Here is a 14,429-nt window from a genome sequence, read left to right on the forward strand (position 1 = left end):
TTTTTACATTTGCTAACATCTCTGAAGGCGAAATTAAAAAGAAACTTTCCAGCTTCCTGAAGTGTTTTCTTTTTTCCCCTTCTAGCTTTCTTCCCTTCTTTTCCTTTATTTAACGAGAAGGAAAAAGATAAAACTTAAAGCAAATTAACCAGTTCCATTTCCTTGCTTTGGATTACAAGGGAGTCATTTCTTCTACATATGATCAGACAGATTTAATTTCTCCTGCTGTAAATGTGGCAGGTCCTTTGGAATCACTGTTCATTTAATTATGAGCATTTTTCTGAAAGAGGATTCTCTTTTCCTATAAAGAAAACTAGTTTCCACATGCAGTCCTTGGATACTGTTTATCCTATATGTTATATGAAGAACAATCTGTCTTGGTCTAAGAACAATCTTTCAATATTATTTTGTGGAAGGAGTTTGGAAGACTGACTGAAGCCTTTCCAATACAAGCTTTGGATGGGAGGACTAGTTTTCTTTCTCAGTAATTTTGACTATAATGAGCCCTTAATGTTTGCTATTGTTGCTAAGAGATTTAAATTGCATGCAGAACAACCAAGTGCCAAACTCGTCTCTGGTTTAACTCTATTGCCATTGATAGAAACAAACCAGGGAAGAATTTAGCCCTGAGTATCCATTTTTGTAGCTTAGGACATTCACTTGGGATGAGAAGCCAATGGCAAGCCAGAGAAATTACAACTGGGCTTATTACTAGCATTTTAACTGAACTGCATTTGGTAGAGGGACTTTTCATAGAACTCTGCCCAGAAATCTCATCAGCAGGACACCACTGACTATACAGTTCTCCAGTATGATATTGTGTTAGAGGCATTATAACACCAGAATCAAAGTTTATTGGATGTGGCTATCGCACCATTTTAAATAGCTCTTTAAAGCTGCCTATTTCAAAATTAACTCTTTTATGAATGTCAAATGTAATGGTCCCCAGTACCACAGCCCCACACTGGGGACTGTGAATCTTAATTTTTCCCTGCAATTACTATATATTTGAATAACTCCAAGTCTCGTATTCTTGCTAATTTAGTAATCTGAAATGTTTGTGCATCTACAATCTTGATGATCACTTTCCTAAGAAGAGCTCCCTAAACAAACCTGTGGTGTGCTACTATAAGGCATTTACTGTGTATATACACTGTATATATAGTTACATATAGTATTTTGTGCTATTCTCTTCTACAACTACCTTTCTTGTTATGGGACCCTACTCATCTATACAGTATATCATACTCCAAATGCTATCATTTTGCCCTGAAAAGAGGGTCAACTTGTGCTTCTGCTGATATGGATTTTTCCACATAAACTGACCTTGTGCAGCATTTCTACTTAGTGAATTATAATCAGTAGAGAGAGCCAGACGTGTACAAATCTCAGCGGCCTCATTTTATTATGTGCACTTTAAGGATAGACTATTAAGGAGGAATGTTGCTTGGATAGTGGTTAAAAATGACACTGGCAGACAAAGCACAATGAAACTGCACAGTTTGTATCACAATGTGAAAATGTCACTAGTTGCCAAAGCATGTTGAGCTAGTGTTGTCCTTTCCATTTACACATTTACATGTCACAGATATAACTATATAGGTAATTGTGCCACCTCATATTGCACTGTTCGGAGCATTTATATGTAGCATATGGTAGCAATACCATTGCTGTAGCTGAGTTTCATCAATGTTTAGACATAAGTCAGAAATCTGTACTTCATCCATAAAAGTTAGTTCTAAGTTAGTCTTTGTTCAGAAGGGGGGGAAATCCTTAATTTAAATAAAAATGCATGTATAAATATGTATACCTGTATTGACATCAACATGATGTCTAAGTGCCCTCTGTCAAATATCCATTACATTTTTAATATTTATATAGTAGCCCACTTTGTCCGGATGGAAACACAGAGACACAAGTAGATGGAGGTTAGGGAAAAGGAACAAGAAAAGGAAATGTTTATACAAACCAGTCAGGGTCATCATAGGGAGCAAGTCAGAAGTGAGATTAGATTTTAAGAGAGTCTTGAAAGCAGGGAGGAGGACTGATTATTTCAAGGAATCTGAAGAAGGAAGAGAAGGTCTTTAGTTAAAGATGTCCAGTCAGAAAATGCATGAGGAGCATGATCCATACCATGCTGCCTCTGTGCTATTTTATAGCACGCTCAAGTGTGTCCCACTTTGATATACATCCTTTGGACACCATATGGCATATATTTAACTGGAGCTGCCTGGAAGCAAAGCAAGTCATAGGGATATAAAAATGTCTCCTATTTTGTCATTCTCAAATTAAAACTGCCACTATGTTGTAAACTCTCACTGTCCCTGATCCCCATATGTTAGACGTTGCATCAAGTATTGTACATTGCAGCTTGCACTGGCCAGAGACCTCTGGGATATTTTAAAGCAAGGGTGAGATTTAAGGATGGATATCTTTCTTCTCTTAGTAGAAGTCAGGTTCTCACCATTATTTTATTACAGTTTTTTTGTATTTAATATACAAGGATTTGACAAAGTACTACAGTATAATCATCTAATAATACCCATTTTGTCCCATAAAATTATTATATCCAGTCTTAAAATGTTAAATATGTCACTGTTAGGGTAGAGGAACATAAAATTCAGTTTATAATATTAAAACTAAAAAATGACACAATATTATCAATCACATTCCTTGGTAATATTAAACTTTCCTCACTTTTCTTTAATTTTGCATTTTTAGTGTAACAAATTGAGATTAAAGCAGCAGCCTCATGCTCAAGGTCTCATGGCAGTGAGTGGCAGTAAAGTTACAAGTAAAGTGATAAGAAAACAAATCACACAAAAATCTAATATTTAATAACATTTCAGACAGATTACAGAGATTTAAGACTCTGAACTGTAATCGGCATTGGATCAGCGCAGACATTGCAGTAATTATGGAGGCAATGCTTTAGTCTCTTTGAAATAAATGCAGATCATCACCAAAAGGCTTGAAATATGCTTGAATAGTTGTTATAAAAGTGAGATTTCTTTTCTGAAGGATTTTTATTTCACTCCTAGTAGCCTTTTGTGAACTCTCTAAATATTTTTCTTTTAACTGATAAAAGACTGACAATCTTGAGGTTTCCCCCCACCTTTGATGCTGATATTTTAATGAATTTAAACATGAGCTTTTGCAATTCTTGAACGATAAAAAAGTGAAACTTCCAAAATTATTTTCCTATACAGGCTAGAAAATGCCTTAGTATGTCCCTATCTACTCCATTGTGCTTTTCTTTATAAGAACCACTCAATTACAAGACACATTTTTATTCAGCTAATAAACTAGGAAATCTCTTGTCTTTTTTTTTTTTTTTTTTTTTTTTACATGTTCACCTAGCAACAAAGTGATGGCCAAGTTATACACTCTGCCAAAAAAAAAAAGTTACAGTTGAGTTAACTGGGTTCCCTCTTTGCGTATAATGTACATATCAATTACTTAGTGATGCATTATAGGCATAATCTAATTCCACATGTCAAACTTTTCAACCCAATTTATAAATTCAGCTGCATCAGCCTCTGCATCATTTACATGAAGTAATTTTTAGCTTCTCTAGAAATCAGCTTCTCTGAAGAACTAGATAGATTTATTGTATGTGTTGCACACTGGGACTTAGTTTGCTCAGTGACCAAAATGAATGCATTGAGTTCCAGAGAGTAGAACTAGGTATTTATTGTGTATTGTATTGTGTATGCAGAACCTTTTTTATTTCTGTTTTTTCCAATAGAGCTATCAAGTCTTGAATATGCCAGCATGCCTTGCATGTGCAGTCACAGTCTGAGGTATGTCTTTGAACTCTTCAGTGGTACTTTGCATTTCTTTGAGACCTTTTATGGGGAAGAAGTGGACTAAAATGCTGTGAGGTTGTCTCATTATTTCTCTTCTATTAAAGAAAAGAGTTAGTTCTGGTTAGACAGGGAGACCTCCGTTACATAGTATATTCAGCATCTACTGTGGATTGCTCCATACTGTTGTTTGCAGACAGCATGGGGTATAGCTTAGCAATTTAAAATAGCCAAGGCAATACTTCTGTACATCTCCTTTGAATAAAGAAATGATCACCATTACTAACCATTACTTTGAAAACAGGTTAACTTGGTTTCTAACTGATGGTTCACCTTCCATCTTGCATCTCCCCCCTGCTTTATACTAGATTTCTGAAATATATACATTTCAGAAATGCATATACATATATACCTATATATATAGATGTATACACACATGCATAAATATATATTTATGAAACCTAGTATACAGAAAGGGGAAGATGCAAAGCAACTGCTGGCAGCAGAGGATAATAATCTGTAACAAGCAAAATTAGAACCATGTTCTAAAGTCCAAACAAACTAAGCCAGCTCCCATGTTTTGGCAATTGCTCCTGCAATATTTTACTTGAGTAAAGTTCACAGGTATGATTCCATGTGTGGGGTCATGTGTGTAAATATGACAGAATCTGGCCCTTTATGCTTTTCAATAAGAAAACCATTTTCAGTACCCTCAGAGATGCAACACTTACGTCACACTGCTGGTTGCCTCAATAACATCCAAGTGTGTCATGAAGTAGATGGACATAAATTTAAGTTATTTAAGGAGGGATTCCACAAAGGACCGTTCATTTTGCCTTAACAAGCCAGTAAAAGTTTGCAGCACAAGGGTCTTTACAAAGATGTAATAATATATATTTTTTATGATTTCTTTAAATTGAACTTATAGCTTAGTAGTTTTTGCTTCTGTGTGTGTAAGAGAAGAGGAGGAGGAGCAAGAAAAGGATACACATTTTGATTTTTTTTTTTATAATAAGTTGCATTATTATTTTCTATAATTGTGGTCACAACACTTTGCTTAGCAACTGTGTTCATTTTTAAGTGTAGTGGGGGATCTGAGTTTACTGTCTTGGATAATTCCTTGCAATAACATACATAAAGCATAATGCAGTAATCAAATTTAGTTTTTATAATCTATTTTGCACATGTCCTTTTGACAAGAACATTCCATAAGCAGATGCCTTTTTAAACTACTTAGGGCACAGTCTCTGACAGAGATTACTTTATAACCTGAAGTAAAAGTATTGGTATAAAATGTAAGATTGTATACATGGGATTTCATCCAGAGTCCTCAGCCAAAAGAAATAGTGAACCAAAGCTAAATCATCGTAATGAGTTAAGTATTGTGTGTGGTTTTGTTATTTTAAGCAAATGCATTCATATTTATTTCTGAAACTATCAAGGGTTGATCAAGCAAATATTTCAGCAAAAGCAAAAAATATATACATATGTTCATAAAACATATGCAGGATTACTTTTCTCTATGGCAAAACAGTTTGGAATAATTGTCCAATGAAAGAACAAATCTTTTTTTGAATTAAATGCATTTTTCAGGCCTCAGCCATATAAGGAACCCTATATAGTGTATAAAATAATAAACTGTCTTTCCTCCTTAACTGTAATGCTCAGTCAACTTTATCAAATCTATATATTGTACAGAATTAGTCACTTTCATTTGGAAGCAGGGCTAGAAATAATTATACTTACATGTGTAAGGAAAATATTTGAATGAGTTCCAGTTCAAATGGGGAGAAAAAGAGAAATGGTACACATCAACTTGTGCTGATGGGGTGCCAAAACAGGGGCTTTCTACAGCCACAAATAGAACTGCCGCACTTTTTATATTCCACTCCAAATGTTGTTGGTACAGGAAATAAATAACTACTGCACTCCATCCTTAAAAATACTCCCCCCTGTATGTCAAACCTTCCAAACAGTTTGTCTTAGAGTTTTAAAACATCCATTGCTTTTCTCTTTCTCTTACCCCCAAAAACATCTAGATTTTAAGTAGTATGATAGAGGAGAGGAAATGTTCTGTAGGCATTTAAGTCTTGTTATTGTTTTCTCTTACACAGTGGTTAGAATTTGACTTTTGTCATTAACGCGATGAAATAATGTAGCTTGTATGATGTTTATTTGCTCAAGTTAGTAGGTATATGCACTTGACAGTAGGATTTGAGGCTGGTTAGAGAGAACTGTGATAGGTCCAAGACTCACTAAAATTATTATTATTTTTACATCTTTCAGTTCTAATCCATGCAGCAGTCAACGTAAAATCTGAATATAGGAGCGATGCTTTCCTTTTGAGGTCTTCCAGTTCCCAGGAAAGCTGAACAAGTTCTATTACTGGAATAATTTAGAACAGCCACATATGCTGACTTGGAATGGCACCCAGAGGGCTGTTTTGTCAGTCATGCATTACTGGAGTGCATCTTGCTCAGACTGTGCCTCTCATCTCTTTGAAATGTCACCCATTGATTCACATACTAGTCCCATGCTTGTTGAGGGTGTTTTTGCATCAGGCTAATCCTTTTTTGATGCCTTTCTGGAGCAATACAAGGACGCACTATTATAGGCTAAAATCTGGGTTTTAGTCTTCAACAAACAAGTTAAATTCTGCAATGGTTCTGTTCATAATCTGTCTTAGACATGTTAAGTTAATAGGCCAGTGTTGACGAGTTTCTGGCCAAGGAGACTTTGTCCATAGGTAATAAATGTAGGAATTAACACATTTTCAGTGTATGCTGCAATAAGACTTCACTTACAGAGGAACACTACTGAACATTATTTTACCAATGTCCATCTTTACTTCCCAGTGCAACACGAATACTGCTTAGGTAATTAAAAATAAGGCTCTATTTTTGAGTTAAAGGAGAGGGTTTTTTTGTTTATTTGTTTTTAATTATTCCTGACTTGTCTCTGAGAGAACTAAATTGGATACAGTTGCATACAGCCACAGCTGCCTTTTTCCAACTCTGGGCAAAAGGCTTATTGTGGTGCTGATTTCACCACTTTGAAAAAGCAAGGATCTAGATACTTAGGGATGATGGTATCCATTTTATTATTATAGGCAGAAGCACAATGTGCCTTCTCTCAGCATCTGGAAATTTAGACACCCACTAAAAATGGCATTATTGTGTCTTTCATGGAATGTTCTGTGAGCATTCAGAGAGAGAGATTAGTGACGGAGATAAATTAAAAGTGATTTTTCAGATGTTTTTCATTTCTGTTAGCTTTTAAAAATTAATATTATGATATCTTAGTGGTAAACGACAAAATCAAATAAAAAATGAATCATTTGAGATCCCAACTCTGTTATGGAATACATATGTGTATTCGACTGACAAATGTATTTGCAAGGCAAAATAACATATCTAACAATCACCTTCCACTTCATTCCCTTGTGTGACACTCTTTTCTATAGTAAAGTCTGCACAATTACTGTAGTGAGCGCCATGCAGGTAACTAACCAGATTTTAGTTGTGTGTCTGTGCACCTTTGGTCCCCTTTTCTTTACTACCAACTTAATTTCAGATTTTATCTAAGCTTGACTTTAGCTTTGCATGCTGGGGACCTATAATTTAATTTGGATGTTGGGCTCTGGGCACAGCTATTTTATAAAATACCATACTTTGTTGCATATAACATGCTCCAATACATACCTTGTTTTTGAAATGAAGAATGAAGAAAAAAACGTTGTTTTTCCAAAGTTATGGGTGCATAAAGCAGGGAAAGACCCTTCAGTTGAGTCACCCTCTCTTTCCCATTTAACTGAAGCTAAAACCCTATCTGTTGTTGAAGACTAGTCTCCATGAGTACATTTATGATTTTGAAAAGAACAAAGGAATCTCCAAAGCAGTGAAATAGGAAGCTATCGGACAGAAAAACATCCCTAAGAAAGGGCTTGATTAGTGGAATATAAAGATCACTAAAAAGGAGAGAAAATCATTAATACCTCCAGAGTGAAGAACAATGAGCCATTAAGTCTAACTGACTCCCTCAGCTGCTTAAATAGTAATGCAACAGTTGTTGTACAGTGCTACAGGAATTGAAGCAGTATGATTCTGTGTGGGTCAGACAACCTTAAGAGAGACTTCTTAGGGAGCTGGTTTATGTATGAGAGAAAATACAGCAGTACTTGGTGTATTAAAAGTATATACAGTTTGACAATAGTGCCTTGAGGTCTCACAGTATAAGCTACTGCATAAATATATAGTACTTACCTCAAACTGCTGGAGCCAGATCCAGAAGGTTATTTGAATGCCTCCCTTCACCTAAATGCCTTTTGGTGACCAGGTAAGGTAAGATGGGGTGACCAGGGCATCAGCCCTGGATGCAGAGTTGGGGAGTGGTCTGCAAAAATAGCAGCTGTTGTACTTTTGGCCCAGCTGCCGCCACTACAGTCAGCAGCCCAGCCACTGATGCTGATGTATGTCCTGCCATTCTCCAAGGTGCAGAAGTGCCGAGGTAAGCCTCTGGGATCTGGCATAAGACAGAAGTAAAGTAGATTGCCAAAGCTCAAACAGAGGGTTTAGTGACAGAGCCAGGAACCAGAACGTTTTTTCCGGAGACCCAGTTGGCCCTATGTCTGTTGGCGCACTCTGCTTTTCATCGAACTCCTGTGTTTAAAATGCTGTTTTCATTGTTGCAATTGATTATATCAATTCACAACCACCTAAGACAGCCCAGGGTGTAATATTTTAATGTTCTATGCAACAGGAAACATTGAAGATCTTTTGCAGCCGAACAAACTGTGGTAGGCCTCAGGTATCATGGCTGTGCGACAGCTTGACTAATTGAAAGCAGGCTTGCTAAATTAAAAATCCCTCCTGTTTAGCCAGGGATTGTGGAGCAGTTCTAAGCAAAGGGGAGCTCACATGAATATGTTCCCATCCTTTCTGCAGCTGGCTGTCTCCTTTGCTGGGCATGATACTACAGGACTTGCTTCAAACAGCAGCTACAGAAGAGAGACAATTTTCCTTATTAAAGGGTCCCTCCATTCCCTTTTTTGCTGTGTGTGGTTCACCTCAGAAGGAAATCCAGCATCAGGGTGGGGCACACTCATGGCTTCTCTTCCGAATATGAGAATTCGGCAATCATAGAAACATTAATTGACTGTTCCTGAGTGTGTAAAGGGACTCTCAGCCCAAAGATATCTGTCAGAGAAACCCCAGTTGTGTTTTTTAAATGAATTATGGCTTCCATGTTTAGGTAGCTCTTGTGCAAACTCTACAGACCAGCCAGGAAATAAAGAGCAATACAAATCTAACCTGTCCTATACCTGTGAGGCATCCACTGAACTCTTTTTTGTCCTTTGCTTGTGTGCATATTTATGTTAGAATAACAGAATTAAAAACTCAAGATAATCAAAACCAAAATCCAGTCCTGCTGAACATCAGGATGGGTGGAAAATGATCCAGAACTGAATCTAGAGGCAGATCCAAATTTTAAGGCCTGTTCCAACTTGAAAACCTCAGAACTTAAAACCCCACAAACTTCAGGAAGTCTTGAAAAACAACAATGGGTCCTAATTTTATAGATCAGATCCTATAAAAGTGTGTAGTATTGTTTTTACAGTAAAAGCTGACCAAAGCTTAATTTTTTTTTAACTTAGTTGAGAATATTTGATTCAGATGCAGATACTAGCGGAAGCTAAATGAGACTGGAAATGCAGTCAACACGTCATCATAACTATTCTGGGTGACCTAGGCCCAAAATGCAATGCCTTCTAGTGACTGGTGTTCATTTCGATTCTGACCTTACCCATCATGGTAAATAAGAGGCAGACCATTCTTCCCATGAATTAATCAACTTTCATCTTAAACATACACATAATTTCCAAAGAGACATGCACATAATTTCCAAAGTCTTTTCATTCTAAACCAAACAATCACTAGGATGAGTTTGCTTTTGAAAGATATCTGAAATATCTGGTTAATTGGCTAAAAGAAATCAAGTTGTTTTTTTTAATGTGGTGTATACTTTCTATACCATTTCTACCCTTGCAAAGCTCTGCATACACGAGTTTGAGAAGCTAATTTCCTCTCCTCAAAAAGGGGAGCAGCGGATTATGCACTGACTTCAATGTGAATTACCAGCGGATGTTCTGTACCTATTCTGTGGGTCTACAGAAGAGTCCAGTCTTTAAGATTGCCGGGTATTTCTACCATGGACGCTAAAACTCACGTCTACCATAAAACAACTGAATAAAGGTAATGCGGGGAGGGAGGCAGTTCTGAACTCAGCCAGATCCGTAGTCAAACTTTCTCCTTATTTGGGTGATTTAAATTCCACATTTCGTTTCAACCACTCTCTTTTGGGCATGTAGCATATTCTCTATGGTCTTTGTCATGTGCTGTGAACATTCTTCCAGGTTAAAAACAGTTTCCTTGAAATACATAAAAAACTATGATAAAAGCCCCAAGCACCTCTGGGAAATCTGCTTAATATCACTTAACATCTCCTTCCTACCAAGTTAAATCAATTAAATCAACCAATCAGTCATAATAAGGGTCAGTCATGCTGTTTCTGTTATAGGAACAATGTAATTTGGCTTAATGTCCAAAATCCAACAAAAAATAACATATATTGATTCTGCAATGCAAATGAATGATGTTTCTGTGTTATCAGAGATCAAAACGTACATGATTGGTGATATCTTCTAGCATGTGCTGATGCAATAATTCAATAAGGTCTTGCAACTTCCAGTAAAATTTCACTATTTGGATCCCTGCAGAAGCCATTAAATCAAAGCTGCAGCAGGCACAGATATTCCCTTGATTGAGAAAAATATAAAACAGGATCACAGTGCTGAAGGTAGTTCATATAAGTGGTGTCTGTTAATTGTATCAGAGACTGCCTTCTGTTTGTGCTCCAATTATGAGCCCAGCTATAACATGACAAACAAATATAGTTTAATGCACCCTACTTTGAATTCAGAGTTCATATGTATTCCAGACAAAAGGCCAAACACATTTACAACACTTCATGCATTTCTATAGAGGAACATTTTTTTCTGAAGGATATGTAAATACTGCACTAATCAGAGGTTCTGGAATTCCAAATGCCACAAAAGGTTATGACCTGAAGCCCTGCTAATAGATGACTGAGGGCGTAGACTAAGTAGTTCTGAATGACAGCAACCACAGGGTGTTTTGCATGAAAAGTAACCTCTAATAAATGACCTCTGCTTTTTTCTTTTCAAATCTATGACAGTAATGAATATGAAAGGGGGAGCATCATACACATGAAGTGTTATTTACACCTAAACAGAGGAAAAATGGAAACTAGTGTCCAATGGGTGATGGTTGCAATGCAGATACAAAAAAGTAATGGGTTCTTTTTAATATTTTAGCAAATAGTGCACTACTGTTCATTTCATTGTCGACCCATAGCTAACACCCCCTACAAGATAAAGTTGAATAAATATCTGCACAAAGAAGTAAAATTATTAAAATGAATGCTTTAAAAATGGTTGGGATACAGGCTTTATATGGAATCTCTTGGAAAGCTGATAGAAGCAACCATGTGTAGGCTAGTTTGCAAGCTTTAATGAGGCTGTGTCCTTAGTGGGATAAGCAATGTGAGACTGTTTTTAGCAGCACAGGATTTCTGCTAATAGATATTTTGCAAGATTATCCATAGGTTTTTGCAAGAAATGATCTGTTATACTCCCATAACAAACCAGAATCAGAGCTGAGTTCTACATCAGTGGATTTCATTTTAACAATTCTGCTCTAGCTGTGTGAAAAACCTTTATTTCTGGGTCAGTGGAGAGATTAGAGAGAAAAGAGAAATTATTAGTGGGTTACCCTGATCAGTCTCCTAGTGGTGCAGGACTGGTCCTCACAGTCTGTAGTGCTTTTTTCCAGCCCCCTTTTGCTTTAAATCAGGCTGTTCAACTGGCAGGTCATAGGCTGCTTGTGGCCCGCAAGGGGCTAAACCTGCAGCCTGTGTGCTCCTGTCCCTGAGCCCCCTCATTGTTTTGATGCAGTGGCAGCATCAAACTCTGAACTCCCTCTCCCTCCCTGGATTCTGTTTTGTGTCCCAACTCCTGCAGGCAGGAAAGCAAGGTAGGGGGGCCCTGGGCTATCCATGCTGCGTGTGTGGTTGGGGGAGCTGTCCTTGCAGCGCATGTAGCAGGGGAGCTAGCTTCCTGCTCAGCATGCAGCAGCAGAGAAGGGAGCTGCCTGTGCAGTGGGCCTGGTTGGAAGCAGGGTGAGGCTGCATGCATGGCAGTGGGGAACTGGGCTGCCTGCATGGTAGATGGGGGATCACCTGGAGGGCAAATGCCCTGAGCAGCGTGCGGCCCCATGGTCTGCAGCATGTGTAGCGTGCGGCCCCTGATTGCTGCGAAGTTGGAGAGCCCTGCTTTAAACAATTTGTGAAATATATTTTAAACGTTTTACTGCAAACGTTTCACTGCATGGAAGGAGGGCAGAGTTGTGTGCAGTGCTTTTTGCTATGGGTATTGGAGAAAGACAAAGCTCAGGGACACTGTAAAGTCAGGAATCTGATATTTTGGGGTTCTCAAAGATATTCAAGTGCCTACAGAAGCAAATAGGTGCATAACTGCCATTGATTTATGTCTGGCCCTATAGAGCTCCACAGATCTAGCCAAAAAATACTGTTGTACATACAGTGCTCTGAGCAGTGACAAGTCACGGCCAACAAAGCAATTGTCATGCAGCTTGCCTCCAAATTCTTCTGCCTCTCCTATGTGAAGCCTGTGTACTTAGGATATGTGCATGTATATGTGGATGCAGCATTGGGTCTATTCCCTTCTACAGCCTAGCAGACTTCCTAGTTTAGAAATTTCCCCTGATACTCAGCCTAATTCTTTTTGGCTTAATTTAATCCCATTACTACTTAGTTAGTTATTTTTTATACAGCTATTTTATTTGTAAAGGGCAGTTATGTTTACTTAGCCATGACTACCATTTACTTCTGTGACAATTTTGCCTGAGTAAGGAGTACAAAGCATGGCCTTAAAATGAATATAAAGTCTATATGAAAAATTAGAGAACTATTCTTTATTTACATATTTATGCAACACACACTGTATCATATAAAAGTTCCACTGCCTTAAACCAACCCTCCAGGGTCTGCTCTGTGCACAGGGAAACCGGATGGCTCAGAGGACTGATAAAGAGATACCTGTTTATCTGTCTACTTGTCTATCTACCTATCTATCACTTTTTATATCACACTCATCACCATGGTCTCTAAACTCCTATTACATACATGGAAACTTTCATATCTAAGTATTGGTACCAATTCAGACCTGGGCAGAAGGCGCAGCCAAATTATCATTATTTTCTGAAGCTAGTATGTTTGTTAGTTTTGATTTTTAGCAAGTGCTCAGAGAGTGGACAGGAATGAAGACAAAACCTTTTTGTTTCCTGCTCAAGACATCTTGCTGAGTTTCTAGAAGTATCTAATTCAAATGAATTTTGCTTGGAAATGTATCATTAAACATTAGTGGAGTCACTCCCCTACTTACTTGTATATAATCTCATGAGCCAATTACTCTATTCCTAATGGCATGGTCCTTTGTTTTTCAGATCTTTACTTTGTGAGGATGAAGTTAGCTGTGGCTCATGAAACGTATGCATCTCTGATACAGTTAGTCTATAAGCTGAACCTTTATGCCGCCTTCTGCCTGATTTCAGACTAACATGACTTAACTACCTCTCTTTGTGAGGAGTACAGTGTGAACTTTGAAATCAAATCAGAAGTATAGTTTTCAAAATAATTTAAAAATTGGCATTTAATTCAGTCTCATATATGTATTTATTTGATTTTGTTTTTCAGGACATATGTTATGTTTGTCTCACTGCTACCACTAGTCCACTATCAATTTATTGTATTCTTTTATTGACTTTTGCAAGCAGGCTCTTTGTGTCTTGTTGTTCTCTGTGTGCACAGTACCTGGAACAACAAATGCCCAATGGCCCTACAAATAATTATTGTTAATAGTTAACAAATAATAAAACTACCAAAATGTTTCACTCAAAGGAAGTTTGTGTTACAGCCTCTTTGCTGTATTAAGTAGGCTTGATTCCTTGGGAATATTAGTGCCTGCAGTGATCCTATTTGCACTTGCAAACGTGTCTTTGTATCTTTATCTGTTCCATGAAGCATCATGTTGTCAACTTTTTCTCCTTTGCTGCTCTAGGATGTCTCAGGGCATTTGTACACATGCTTGCACTGCAGCACTGGGTGCTTTTAAAAGCACCTGGCACAGTGGTGCATACTTTTATATAAATGGTGAAATGCGTGTTAGCGCTGAGAAAATGACACTGGCGTGCCATTGAACTAAAACGCATCAAAGGTAATTTAGTTCAAAAGCACACCACCACCATTTTCTGCATGCTGATGTGTATTTTGCCACTCACACAACTGCATGCAACGCAGCGCAGTGTGCATCAGCTCATGTGCGGAGCAGACTCGATTTAATCTTCCTCTGTATGGGGCCAGGTTCCCCTCTTCTTGCATTATAGTTTCATAGTTTCATAGTAGCTAGAGTCGGAAGGGACCTAGGTAGATCATCTAGTCCGACCCCCTGCCTTGGCAGGAAAGAGC

At 37.7% G+C, this 14,429-nt stretch overlaps 1 long non-coding RNA gene across 1 annotated transcript in view; it reads left to right on the forward strand.

Moving 5' to 3' along the window:
• Positions 1-14,429, forward strand: part of LOC109316679 — a 38,894-nt gene that overhangs the window by 15,483 nt on the left and 8,982 nt on the right. The window contains exon 3 of the long non-coding RNA XR_002102895.1: positions 3,749-3,803. This is a non-coding gene — a long non-coding RNA (uncharacterized LOC109316679). The remainder of the gene's footprint in view (positions 1-3,748; positions 3,804-14,429) is intronic.

This window comes from Crocodylus porosus, unplaced genomic scaffold (assembly GCF_001723895.1).
Source record: "Crocodylus porosus isolate Cpor-Errol unplaced genomic scaffold, CroPor_comp1, whole genome shotgun sequence".
Classification (NCBI taxonomy): Eukaryota; Metazoa; Chordata; order Crocodylia; family Crocodylidae; genus Crocodylus; species Crocodylus porosus.